Source organism: Chrysochloris asiatica, unplaced genomic scaffold, assembly GCF_000296735.1.
Source record: "Chrysochloris asiatica unplaced genomic scaffold, ChrAsi1.0 scaffold00493, whole genome shotgun sequence".
NCBI lineage: Eukaryota > Metazoa > Chordata > Mammalia > Afrosoricida > Chrysochloridae > Chrysochloris > Chrysochloris asiatica.
This window is the reverse complement of record NW_006409011.1, coordinates 723,769-735,934: the sequence shown is the minus strand read 5'-3', so window position 1 is coordinate 735,934 and position 12,166 is coordinate 723,769.

Genomic DNA, 12,166 nt, shown 5'->3' with positions numbered 1-12,166 from the left:
ATTGATGTTTCAATTAAAATATTTTTCATTTGGCCTAAATTTAGATGAGGGGATTGGAGGACTTCTGGAATCTGTGGTACAATCTAATATATGACCTGTTGATTTCTAGGAGACTTGGTGTGGCATTGTAAGATAAGCCCTGGACTGCAAGGTCGATTTGAATCACAAAATAGGCAGTTCAAAACCACAAGTCTTTCCATAGAAACTCAATACAGGTTTGCTATACGTCAAAACTGGCTCAGCCAGCACTTAACAATAAGAACAGTTGAGTATGCCACCAATGGAGCTTTCTGTATTTGTCATCTTTGACACAAGCATACTGATGAAATGCACAAGTTTCTTGAAATAAAAAGTACATCCACCACCCTTTCAACAGTTCATGCATATTATTCATATCTGTCATATCAATTTATGAAATTTAGTTGTAACAAGCTTGTTATTAGTCATTAAACTAGGCTTCTTATGGGAACCATTAGATAATCTTTAAAGAAACTTATGCCTGCATAACACAACCAGTGATTCTGACTATTTACAGTGGTGAGTAAGCAGGTTTTTTTACAGTACCACAGGAGGTACTTTGTTGTTGTTAAGTGCCATCAAGTCAGTTCCAAACCATCGCCACTCTGGATAGAATTTCTGCAAAGCGACTGGTGATCTTGAACCACCGAACTTGTGGTTCAAACAAGTTTTGCAGTCCATTCCAGTGCATTAACCCACAGCACCACAGCAGGAGTCAGGTGGTACTAGTGGGCAACCAAAGTTGGAGACTACTGCTCTAGTTCAAAAATAACTAATACATCTTGGGTCTTTATTGCTCATGAGCAGATGCTGAAGATCTTAAAGTGATCCGAGCTCACAAGGAAGAAGATATGAAAGAATTTCAGACAATATAATTTTTCCCAATGTGTCTGATAATATTTCTTCAGATATCTTTTTACCTCCATACAGTAGACATGGTGATATGTGTTGGATTTTAAGCTCTTGTGTCTCTGCTCCAAACTCTCCTTTTTACACTAAAATTGATAAATGCCTGAGTTAAAATCCTCAAGGCACCACATTGATTTTCTATGTGACTTTCTTGTGATGTTTTTCCAATAGTTTTCCATAAAGATGACCACTTCACATAAGCCACCTTTTTGTTGTTCTAATTATCCTTTGGCTGGTCACTACTTCCGGCAGGTACTACCTCTTTGTTATTCCTTTGTTTGTTTTAGGTCATTCAGTCATTCTACAAATATCACATACTTATCTATATTTAAATTACAGTGTATTTTCTTTTTTGATTGAACCTTGGCTGATATTTCACAATATGAACAATAAAGTGTATTGTCATTTGCCTGCAATTGCTACTGTTGCTGTTGTTAGCTGTTGCTGAGCTGATGCCAACTCAAAAGGACACTATGATCAAGAGAATGAAGCACTTACTGCTCAATCAAGCATCACACTTGCAATCATGGCTACACTGAGACCATTTGTGCAGTCTTTGTGTTAACTCATCTCATTGAAGGTCTGCCTCTTTATTCACTGACCCTCCACTCTACCAAGCATGCTGTCTTTTCCAGAAACTTGTCCCTTCTGATAACATGTGCAAAGTACATGAGACAAAATCTTGGTATCCTTCTTCTAAGGAAAATTATGTCTATAGCACTTCCAAACAGATTAATTTGCTCTTCTGGAAATTTATTCTATATCCAATATTCTTCACAATTCAAAGGAATCAATTCTTCTTTATTATTCCAAATTCACTGTCAATCTTTCATTTATGTAAGAGGCAAATGAAAGTACTATGGCTTGAGTCAAATGCACCTTAACAACATCTTTGATTTTTAACATTTGAAAGAGGTCTTTTGCAGCAGATTTGCCCAATGTCTCTTCATTAGGTATTATGGATCCAAGTAAAATGAAATCCTTGGCAACTTCAGCCTTTATTCCATTTGCTGTGTTGCTGCTTACTGATCCAGGTATGAGGATTTCATTTTCTTATGTTGATACATAATTCACATTGAAGGCTATATTGTTTGTTTGTTTTAAGTCTAACTCATTAAGTGCTTCTAGTCCTCTTCAATTTCAGTTTTGCCCACAGAATCCTTCAATATAGCACCTTGACTAATTGTTTTCTTCAGTGATTTACCTTGAGAAATGCTGAGCATGTTCCTCCCTTTTGGTTTTGTAACACCACATCTTTTCATGCTTCACTACAATACAGTACTTTTTCTCCTAGAACTGCTCTTTGTAATCTTCTGTTCAACTCTTTTACATCATCATTTCTTCCATGCACTTACAAGACTCTATTTTAAAGAACAAGTTTCAGAGGCTCTTCTGATATTTCTTTTAGGTATTTCATTCTTTCCTATATTGTTAATTAACTTTGCTGCATTCATGTACTATGTCCTTGTTGTCTAGTTTCGGTCATTAGTGCTCAGTGTGTCAAATCTATTCTTTTTATTTTTTATTTATAAGTTTTATTGTGAATTATGTGACAGTTTACATGGGAAAACATCAGTTTTACATTCATCCTATCACATATTGTTTCATTGCCATGGTTACAATCCTCTCCATGCATTACCAAACAACAAAAGTGTGCATCCTATAAGCCTGTTCCCCTGCCTCTGTCGTCAGCACACAGCCCCTCTTCTTCCCTGGGTCCTGAGTTCCCAGCTGTTCCATCTCTCCAAGTCATCATCTCTGCCTCTATCTCAGGGATCACTGCCTCTCTGGGTAGGGGTCCGCTCTCTGCTCTTCTCCCTTCTTGTTTCCAGGGACCTCTGCTCCCAGCCTGCAAATTCAATCACTCCCCTCCTTGCTACAAAATGCCCACTTTTACATTTACAACCTTCACAATCAGTCTGGGTAACAATTATTCACCCTTGCATCACAAGACACCTATCTGCATTTCCTTTAATCAGTCCAGCCTAGACAGATTGGATACTACTCACTGGAGATTCTACCTTCCTCCACGCCCTCTGGATTTACATTTCCTCTTGAAAGCTTGTAAGCCAGTCACTTCTTGCCTTTGTAGCCCCCCACATTTTGGACAGCCAATGTCCAAGTTGCCTATAACTGTCTACTCTGTGTATGGAGGGGGTGGGAATTATCCCTGCTGCAAAGATTTGTTCCCTCTTTTAAGCTACTGCATCCATAGATGTAGGTCAAGTTCACCAAATTGTGTCAGATTACTCTTTTTTTCCTCTTCTTTCTTCTTCTAGTTGAGCTCTGATCACTCCTAGTAATTGAGGCTAGGTCAAATGGGTATTATCTGCAAATGTGGGTGCTCTTGTGGATATGCCCTCACTTCTTGTCCACTGGACACCTCACCCTCCACTCCAGTCTCCATGGCTATGTCATTGACTCTGGGCCCAAGAGTCTCCAGGTCTTGCCACACTACAGGCCAACCACCTGGGTTCATAGCAGTCTATTGACTATTGTAGGGCTTAGCTTGCAGCCTCATAGGTGTTTTTCCCTCAATTCCCCTTGTCAGTGGCGAATGTGGTCACCCATTGGAGCGTGTATTCCCATTAAGTCTTTGTCTTAGAAGGGGGTTTACTCTGAGAGGACCAGACCCTTTGCCTTGATATTTCCTGGGTGGGCAACTTGCTTGTTCTTGTAGTAATTGGTCTGTCTGCCTCTGTTGTTTTGTGTTTTTCCTGTCAGTCTTTCTTTCAAGAGGTATCTTCTTTTCTAGCCACTCCAGGCTGGTCTCATTGGGAAATTTCCATCCTCTCAGGGGGGAATTTCCCACTTCTGAAGATTCTGGATGCTGTTCAGGATTCCACCTATAGTCTTATGTAATGCAGAGGCTCCGCAGGAAGCCTCCTTCACTGGGCACGTTGTTTCCACATTTTTAGGTATTCCAATCAGTTATAGGCAGAAGACAGACTTACAAGCTTTCTGTGGTGATATTTCTGGCTTTTCCTTTCTCTCCCTTTCCAGTGTCTATTTTATAATGTAATGCAAGGAATACCAAGATTCAGTAGAGAGCCAAGCATCTTAACATTATTTCCCCCTTTTTCCCTATTCCAACCATGTCTCAATCTGTGTACCCCCAAGCCCAGTTGTTCCAAGTTTGTGTACACATTATTATTTACCTCTGTCCCACTTAGCCCATGTGAACCTGCCTACTTGTTCTCCCCTTTGCTTTGTTCTTCCATTCTCCTTTCCTCTTTTGTGTATTGCCCCCCTCCACAACCCCCTAACTATCTTTTGTCTATTCCCTGCCCTGTGCTCTACCTTTCCATCCCTCCCTTCACCCTACCCCCAACATCCCAGCAATCAGCAAAGAATCTCCCCACCCCCCTTTAGTATGCATTCTTTCCCTTAGTCTTTTACAGTAGTGGTCCTATGCAGTATTTCTCTTTTTATGACTGACTAATTTCACTCAACATAATTCCCTCAAGGTTCAGCCATGTTATGTGGTGGCTTGCCGCTTCCTTGTTATTCTTCAAGTTAGCATAATGCTCCATTGTGTCATAGTTTGTTTATCCATTCTTCAGTTGATGGGCACTTTGGCTGTCTCCATCTCTTTGCTGTTGTAAGTAGTGCTGCTCTGAACATTGGTGTGCATATATCTTCTTGTGTTGTGGCTCGTATTTCTTGTGGGTAAATGCCAAGTAGAGGAATTGCTGGATCATATGGTATTTCTATTTTCAAACTTCTGAGGAAGCTTCATATTGCTTTCCAGAGAGGTTGGACCATTTTGCAGTCCCACCAGCAATGCATGAGTGTCCCAGTCTCTCTACATCCCCACCAGCATTTATTGTCCTAACTTTTTTGATCTTTGCTGTTATTGCTGGTGTGAGATGATATCTCATTGTTGTCTTGATTTGCATCTCTCTAATGGCTAGTGATTGTGGACATTTCTTCATATGTTTGTTGGCTGCCTGGATCTCCTCCTTGGTGAAGTGTCTGTTCATGTCCTGTGCCCATTTCTTAATTGGGTTATTTGTCTTATTTCTGTAGATGTGTATTATTTTCCTATATTATAAAAATGAGTTCCTTATCTGATATGTCATTGCAAAGCATTTTTTTTTTCCAGTCTGTGGGTTCCCTTTTTACTCTTCTGGTGAATTCTTTTGATGTACACAAGTTTTTAATTTTTAGTATGTTCCACTCATCTATTTTGTCTATTTTTGTTTGTGTGCTCCTCACAATGTGTGGTAGTCTGTATATGCCCTGAATTAGCACACTCATGTTTGTCCTTATTTTTCATTGGTGATCTTCATAATTTTGGGATTCACATTTAGATCTTTGATCCATGTTGAGTTCATTTTTGTATAGGGCATGAGGCAAAGGTCTTGTTTCAATCTTTTACATATCGTTTTCTAGTTCTACCAGCACCATTTGTTAAAATCACTGTCTCTTCCCGATGCAATGTGCCTAGGCAGTTTATCAAAAATCATTTGGCTGTATGTGGTTGGGTTAATATCTGGATTCTCAATTCTGTTCCATTGATCAATGTCTCTTTCATTGTACCAGTACCAGGTTGTTTTGACCACCGTAGCCATGTAGTAAAGTTTGAAATTGGGGACTGAGAGACCTCCAACCTTGTTCTACCTTTTAAGCAGTGCTTTGCTTATCCTGGGTCTCTTTTCTTTCCATATAAAATTAGTAATTGTCCTTTCCATCTCTTTGAAGACTGTTGCTGGAATCTGGATTGGGATTGCATTGTATGTGTAAATTGCTCTGGGAGTGTTGACATTTTCACAATGTTGCATCTTCCTATCCAGGAACATGGTATGTTCTTCCACTTTTGTAGATCTCTTTTGGTTTCTTGTAGTAGTGTTTTGTAATTTTCTTTGTACAAGTCCTTTGTTACTATGGTTATGTTTATTCCTAAATATGTCATCCTTTGTGTGGCTATTGTAAATGATATTTATTGCTTTCCTAATGTCCTTTTCATCGCTATCCCTATTGCTATAAAGAAATCCAATTTATTTTTACATGTTGGTTTTAGAACCTGCCACTTTGCTGAATCTTTCGATGAGGTCTAATAGTTTTTTTTTTACTGAGTCTTTGGGGTTTTCTATGTATATGATCATATTGTCTGCAAATAAGGAGAGTTTTACTTCTTCTTTGCCAATTTGGATACATTTAGTTTCTTTATCATGTCATATAGCTCTGGCTAAAACTTCCAGCCCAATATTGAATAGGAGCAGTGATAAAGGACATCCTTATCTGGTTCCTGTTCACAGGGGGAAGGCTTTCAGTTTTTCTCCGTTGAGCGTGATGTAAGCTCTTGGTTTTGAATATATGCTCTTGATTAAGGTGAGGAATTTCCCTTCGATTCCTACTTTGTTGAGTGTTTTTATCAAGAATGGATGTTGGATTTTGTCAAATGCCTTTTCTTCATCAATCAACATGATCATGTAGGTTTTTTTCCTTTTTCTTATTTATATGATGGATCATGTTGATTGTTTTCCTGATGTTGAACCATCCTTGCATCCCTTTTATGAAATCCACTTGGTCATGAAGTATTGTTTTTTTGATGTGCTGTTGCATTCTGTTGGCTAGGATTTTGTTGAGAATTTTTGCATCAATGTTCATGAGAGATATTGGTCTATAATTTTCTTTCTTATTGTTGCCTTTCCCTGGTTTTAGTATGAAGGTTATGCTTGCTTCCTAAAAAGTATTAGGGAGTTTTCCATCCTCTTCTATATCCTGAAATAGTTTCAGTAAAATTAGTGAGAGTTCTTCTCTCATTACTTAGTTAGAGATTAGTATTGCCACTTCTGCTTGTTTATTGTTGTAGTTGGCTAGGTAAATTTTTTCCATCCTTTAACATTTAGTCTGTTTATTTTTTTCTTTGTGTGTAAGGTATGTCTCTTGAAGGCAGCATATTGATGGATCTTGTTTTCTTATCCATTCTGCCTCTCTTTGTCTCTTCACTGGTGCATTCAATCCATTGACATACAATGTAACTATTGATAAGTATGAATTGATTGCTGTCATATGTTACTTTTTTGGTGTTGCTGTTCCTTCTTTGATTCTGCTTTCCTTCTTGTGTTGTATTTGTGTTTTTTTTTAGTTGTTTCCTTCCTAGTTTCTATGTTCACTTGCTCTGCTTGGGAATTCATTTTTATAATATGTTGTGGAGTATTAACTTTCTTTGGGGTTACCTTGTAGTCTACTAACTTTTCTCTGCATTTAAAATACTCCATTGTAACCTGTAATTTACCTGGCATCCCCACCACCTGGACTTCTGTTGCTGCATTTATCCCTTTCTTGACATTGATATATTTTTGGCCTTCGGTTGATCTCTCCTCCCCTTTGAGTTTTTGTAGTCTCATTCTGTTCTGGACTCTTCTATCTGTTGACTGTGTTCCAGGGGTTGTCACCATACCTGTCAATCTCTGTTTGTTGCTTATTCTTGTTGGATCTCAGTCCACAGAACTCCCTTTAGGATGGTTTGAAGAGCTGGGTTGGTTTTGATAAAATCTCTCAGATTCTGTTTATCCTGGAATGTTTTGATCACACCATCATATTTGATTGATAGTTTTACTGGATAGATGATTCTTGGTTGACAGTTTTTTGTTTTTTTTTCTTGTAGGGCTTTGTATATGTCTCCCCATTGCCTTTTTTGCCTGCATGTTTTGTTTTGAATAGTCAGAGCTTAATCTAATTTGCTTGCCTTTATAAGTTATATTTCTCTTCTCCCTGACCACTTTTAGTATTCTTTCCTTGTTTTGATTTTGGATAGCTTGATTATTATATGTCTTGGAGACTTTCTTTTGGGGTCTATCCTTCCTGGGGTATGTTGGACTTCTTGAGTGTTTATTTTCTCATCTTTCAAGATGTTAGGAAAATTTTCTTCCAGAAGATCTTTGACTATCTCCTCTGTGGACTTCTCTGATTCTTCTTGTTCCAAAATGCCAATAATTCTTACATTATTCCTCTTCATGTTATCCAGCATGAATCTTAGACTCTCTTCAGATTGTTTTATCCTTTTAGCTGCTTGCTGTTCTATCTTGGCAGTATGGAGCGATTTGTCTTCCAGTTCGCTAGTTCTTCCATCTCTTCTAGTCTCCTCCTTTCCCCTTTCAGCCTATTGTCCATTTCTGATATCTTATTATTGATCATCTGGACATCTTTTTGCAGGATTTGAATTGTTCCCAATGTTGTGTCAATCCTATTTGATTGTTCCTGTAGTACTTTCCTCACTTTTGCCTTATTTTCTTTGACTCCATTTCGGAGTATTTGAATTTGTGTCCATATATCATTCTTCTGAATTCCCTGTCAGGCATATCCAGAACCCACTCCTCCTCCTCTCTAAAACCTTTGTCTGTCTCCAGCTCATTTGTAGCAGCTGCTATCTTTTGGTTTTGGATGTGTTTCGATAATGTCTGTTGTTTCTTATTTGTCATGGTTATTATTATTTTATTATTATTATTAATATGTTCAAGAGATAGGCTTCCCTTATCACCTGTAATGCATAGCAGGTGTTGTTAGGTCTTGTCTCAGGAGTATTATGGTGTATTCTTATAGTTTGGCTATATGGCCACAATTCCTGTCTCTTCTTAGGTGACATAGGGAGGAAAAGCTCCCACCTCCCGGAGAGATGTGTGATCAAAAGAACCAAAAGCAGAAGTAATATAGACACATTGACAAAAATCATGACTTTGGAGCAGAGTTGCAGCTTTGGTCAACTTTCCCATGCTACTCCATAAGTGTATGTGCACATAGAAGCCTCCAGCAAGGGTTGGAGGTGACCCCTCTTTCAAGCCCCTCCTCTAGCCACTACCTTATAGGTGGGCAGATATTTACTGGGGAGTTAATGGGAGGAAGATCCTCCACTATTTTTGATTCTGGCTATTCACAGTGCAAATCTCAGGATGGTTGAATCCTATTAAGCTGAGGTTTTGGTTTTGCAAATTGCCTTGTATTGAACAGTTTGGCAGTCTCAGCAGGTGTAGGTTGCTAGCACAATAGCTGGAAATTCCAATCTGCTGCCTGGAAGGAAAGTGAGGTGCCCTACTCTGGGCTCAGCACAGGCTCAGATTTGGGGCCCCTGATGATGTCATAAGTCGCCGCCCAGCTCTTTCTCTCTGTATGGTGGGAAAACTGTTCCACCTGATGTCCGGGCTGAGAACTAAAGTTGGGACAGGGAAAAAGAGATGTGTGTAGTTTCCCCTGGTTTGCTGTCTGCTTCTCCCTAGTGTTGGAAACACCACTCTCTGAACTGGTCTGGCTTTAACCTCGCCCTCTAAACTCTGCCATCGTGGGGTAGTCACCGAGGTCCAGCCTCCAGATTCCTAAGATGCCTGTATTTTCCTTGTAGCATGATTTTTTCACACATGTGAGACTGAAAGACTGCAATCCTGAATCTTATATTAGATCCGGATCTCTGGATTTACTCTATGAGCTCTTCCTTTGTGAGATCCCCCTCCCCTCTCATCGGAGCATACCCTACCTGGCTTTTCTGGCTTCCGCCTCAAACTGGAAGTTCTGTAAAATCTATTCTTGAGATGGTTTCTAAATTCAGATGCAATATGATCAAGGTCATACTTTAGCTCATAGGAATTTGTTTTAATTGTCTTTATCGTCAACTTCAACTTGCATATAAACAGTTTATGGTCTATCAGTTTCTGTCCTAGTCAGTTTGTGGCCTTGTTCTAATTGATGATATGGAGCTTCTACATAGGTTCAAACTTTGTAGATTCCACGTTTTAATTATTAATGGATATTTGAAGCTGTTTCTTCTTTGTAATTGGTACCAGAACACATCAGCAAAAGAAGGGCCTGAAACCTTTATTGCTTGCATGTCATTGTTGTTGTTTCATTGTTGCAGTCTAGTGCTTTCTTCCTTGTTATATAAGTTACTACATTTAAAGTACTTTGACTAAATCTGGAAATTCATATGGACTTTATAAATATTAGAACCTTTGTATGGTGCTGTAGAATAAGTACTTTACCATAAGGGAGGTTTGACAAACCACAACTCACCAGCCACTCCACAGAACCTGATACAGGGTCAATATAAGTTGGAACTGACTGAACAGTGCTTAACAATAGCTATTATTGTTGTTATGTGCAGTCAAGTCAGAACTTTCTCATATTGACGCTATGTACAACAAAAGAAAACACTGCCCTGCCCAGTCCTGGACCAACCTCACAATTGTTGCCATATTTGAGCCCATTGTTGCTGCCACTTTGCCACCCATCTCTCTGGAGGTCTTCATGTTTTTTATCTGACCTTCCACCTTACCAAAAATGATCTCCTATTCCAGCTACTGATCCCTCCTGACAAAATGTTTGAAGCATGAGAATTGAAGTTTGCCCATCCTGGCCTCCAAAGATCACTCTGCTTGCAACTCTTCCAACACAGATCTGTTTGTTCTTTTGCCAGCCCATGACACTTTCAATGTTCTCCTCCATCACCATAACTCAAAAGCATCAATTCTTTTATGGACTTCCTTATTCACTGTCCAGCTTTCACATGCATATGAGGTTATTGAAAATGCCATGACTTGGGTAAGGCGCACCTTAGTCCTCCAGCTGAGAGATATTATTGCTGATGCGCCATGCATCTTGGCTGAAAGTAGAGGATACCAGAAAGATGTTTACCTGTGCTTTATAGGCTACACAAAGGCTTTAGATTGTGTGGATCATGACACACAAAGGACAACATTGAAAAATATGAGTGTTCTTGTATTCTTAATTGTGCTCATGGGGGACTGTGTACATGGACCAAGAGGCAGTTGTTTGAACATAACATAGGAACACTGAATGGTTGAAAATTAAGAAAGGTGTGTAACAAGGTTGTATTCTTGTACCATACGTATTCAAACTGTATGCTGAGCAAATAGTCCAAGAATCTGGGTTATATGAAGAAAAATGTGGCATCAGGATTAGAGGAAGATTCATTAACAACTTCTGATTTGCAGATAATGCAACCTAGCAACAACTAGAAATAAAAGATATACATATTCCCTGCTTTTTGAATATTTACTTTTAACTACTTCACTTTCATGAAAGATGTATATTAATACCTGTTTTTGCTAAGCAAAAGAAATCTTGTAGGAGAATATGTTTGACAGGCTGAATACAACTATTCCTCTGTTTGTAGCGACCTCACTTACTCTAACTAAGTCACCATTAAGTAACCTTGGAGGTTCAGGGTTCCATCACCATTCCGCCTTTGTTCACCAGTTACATATGCCACTGCGTCTTTTGGGGGAGTGCTGAGACTCAAATTTGAATTTCACATCATATGAAATTCACATTAGTTCACAGAAAAACATGGCTTTCCACAGTAAGTAACCCTTAGTACAACTACTATATTACCATCATGGTGTTACCAGCCTACTTCTCTGATCTCTTGACACCTTAGAATACGTATCAAGCTATTAGTCTGTGCCAAGACAAGCCAGAGGAGGATTTTTGCTTTAACCAAATAAAAAGGTGAAAAAAAAGACAACAACAACAAAAAAACTAGCCTTAAGGTTTTGTTCTGCAGGGAGCTAGTAAAGATGTATTATACATTGTGTATATTCTGATGTGGCACTGTAATATCATCAGTGGACTGTGACCCATAAAGTCGGCAGTTCAAACTTACCAGCTGCTCCTGGGAAAGCCTATACTGAGTCGCTATGCTTTGGAACTGTCTCAACGACACTTACCAACAACAAAATTCACCTGAGGGAGTAAGAATGATGTCACAAAAACCCTTCTTTCATAACTACACTTAGCATCTCAGCAACAAGCTACCATAGCTTTAAACTATGTCTTTGAACACTATATGCTAGTGATATTTTGGATTTTATGTGTTATTTAGTATAATTTCTAAACCTGAGAATATTCAAAAATGTCAATGGTAATTATTTCTTCAATTTGGCCATTTCAAACTATGAAAGTTTTCATAAGAATGCTCAGCTTTTAGATATCTGGGGAATCCTGTGTTATCATTTGCTTGCACTTTCCTAAGCAGTTCCTAAGTGACAAGCAGTTAAGCATATCCACTAAATGAAAAGTTGATGATTTGAACAAACCCAATGATGCCTCAGAAGAAAGAGTGTGCAACCTACTTCTCAAAGGTCACAGTTACTGAAAATCCTATGGAACACAACTCTACTCAGGCACACAAGGGGTTACCAGAGTCTGAACTGACAGATTGTTTTTTGAGGTTTTGATGTTTTTATACTGGTGAGCATATTTTAAGTTTATACTACAAAAA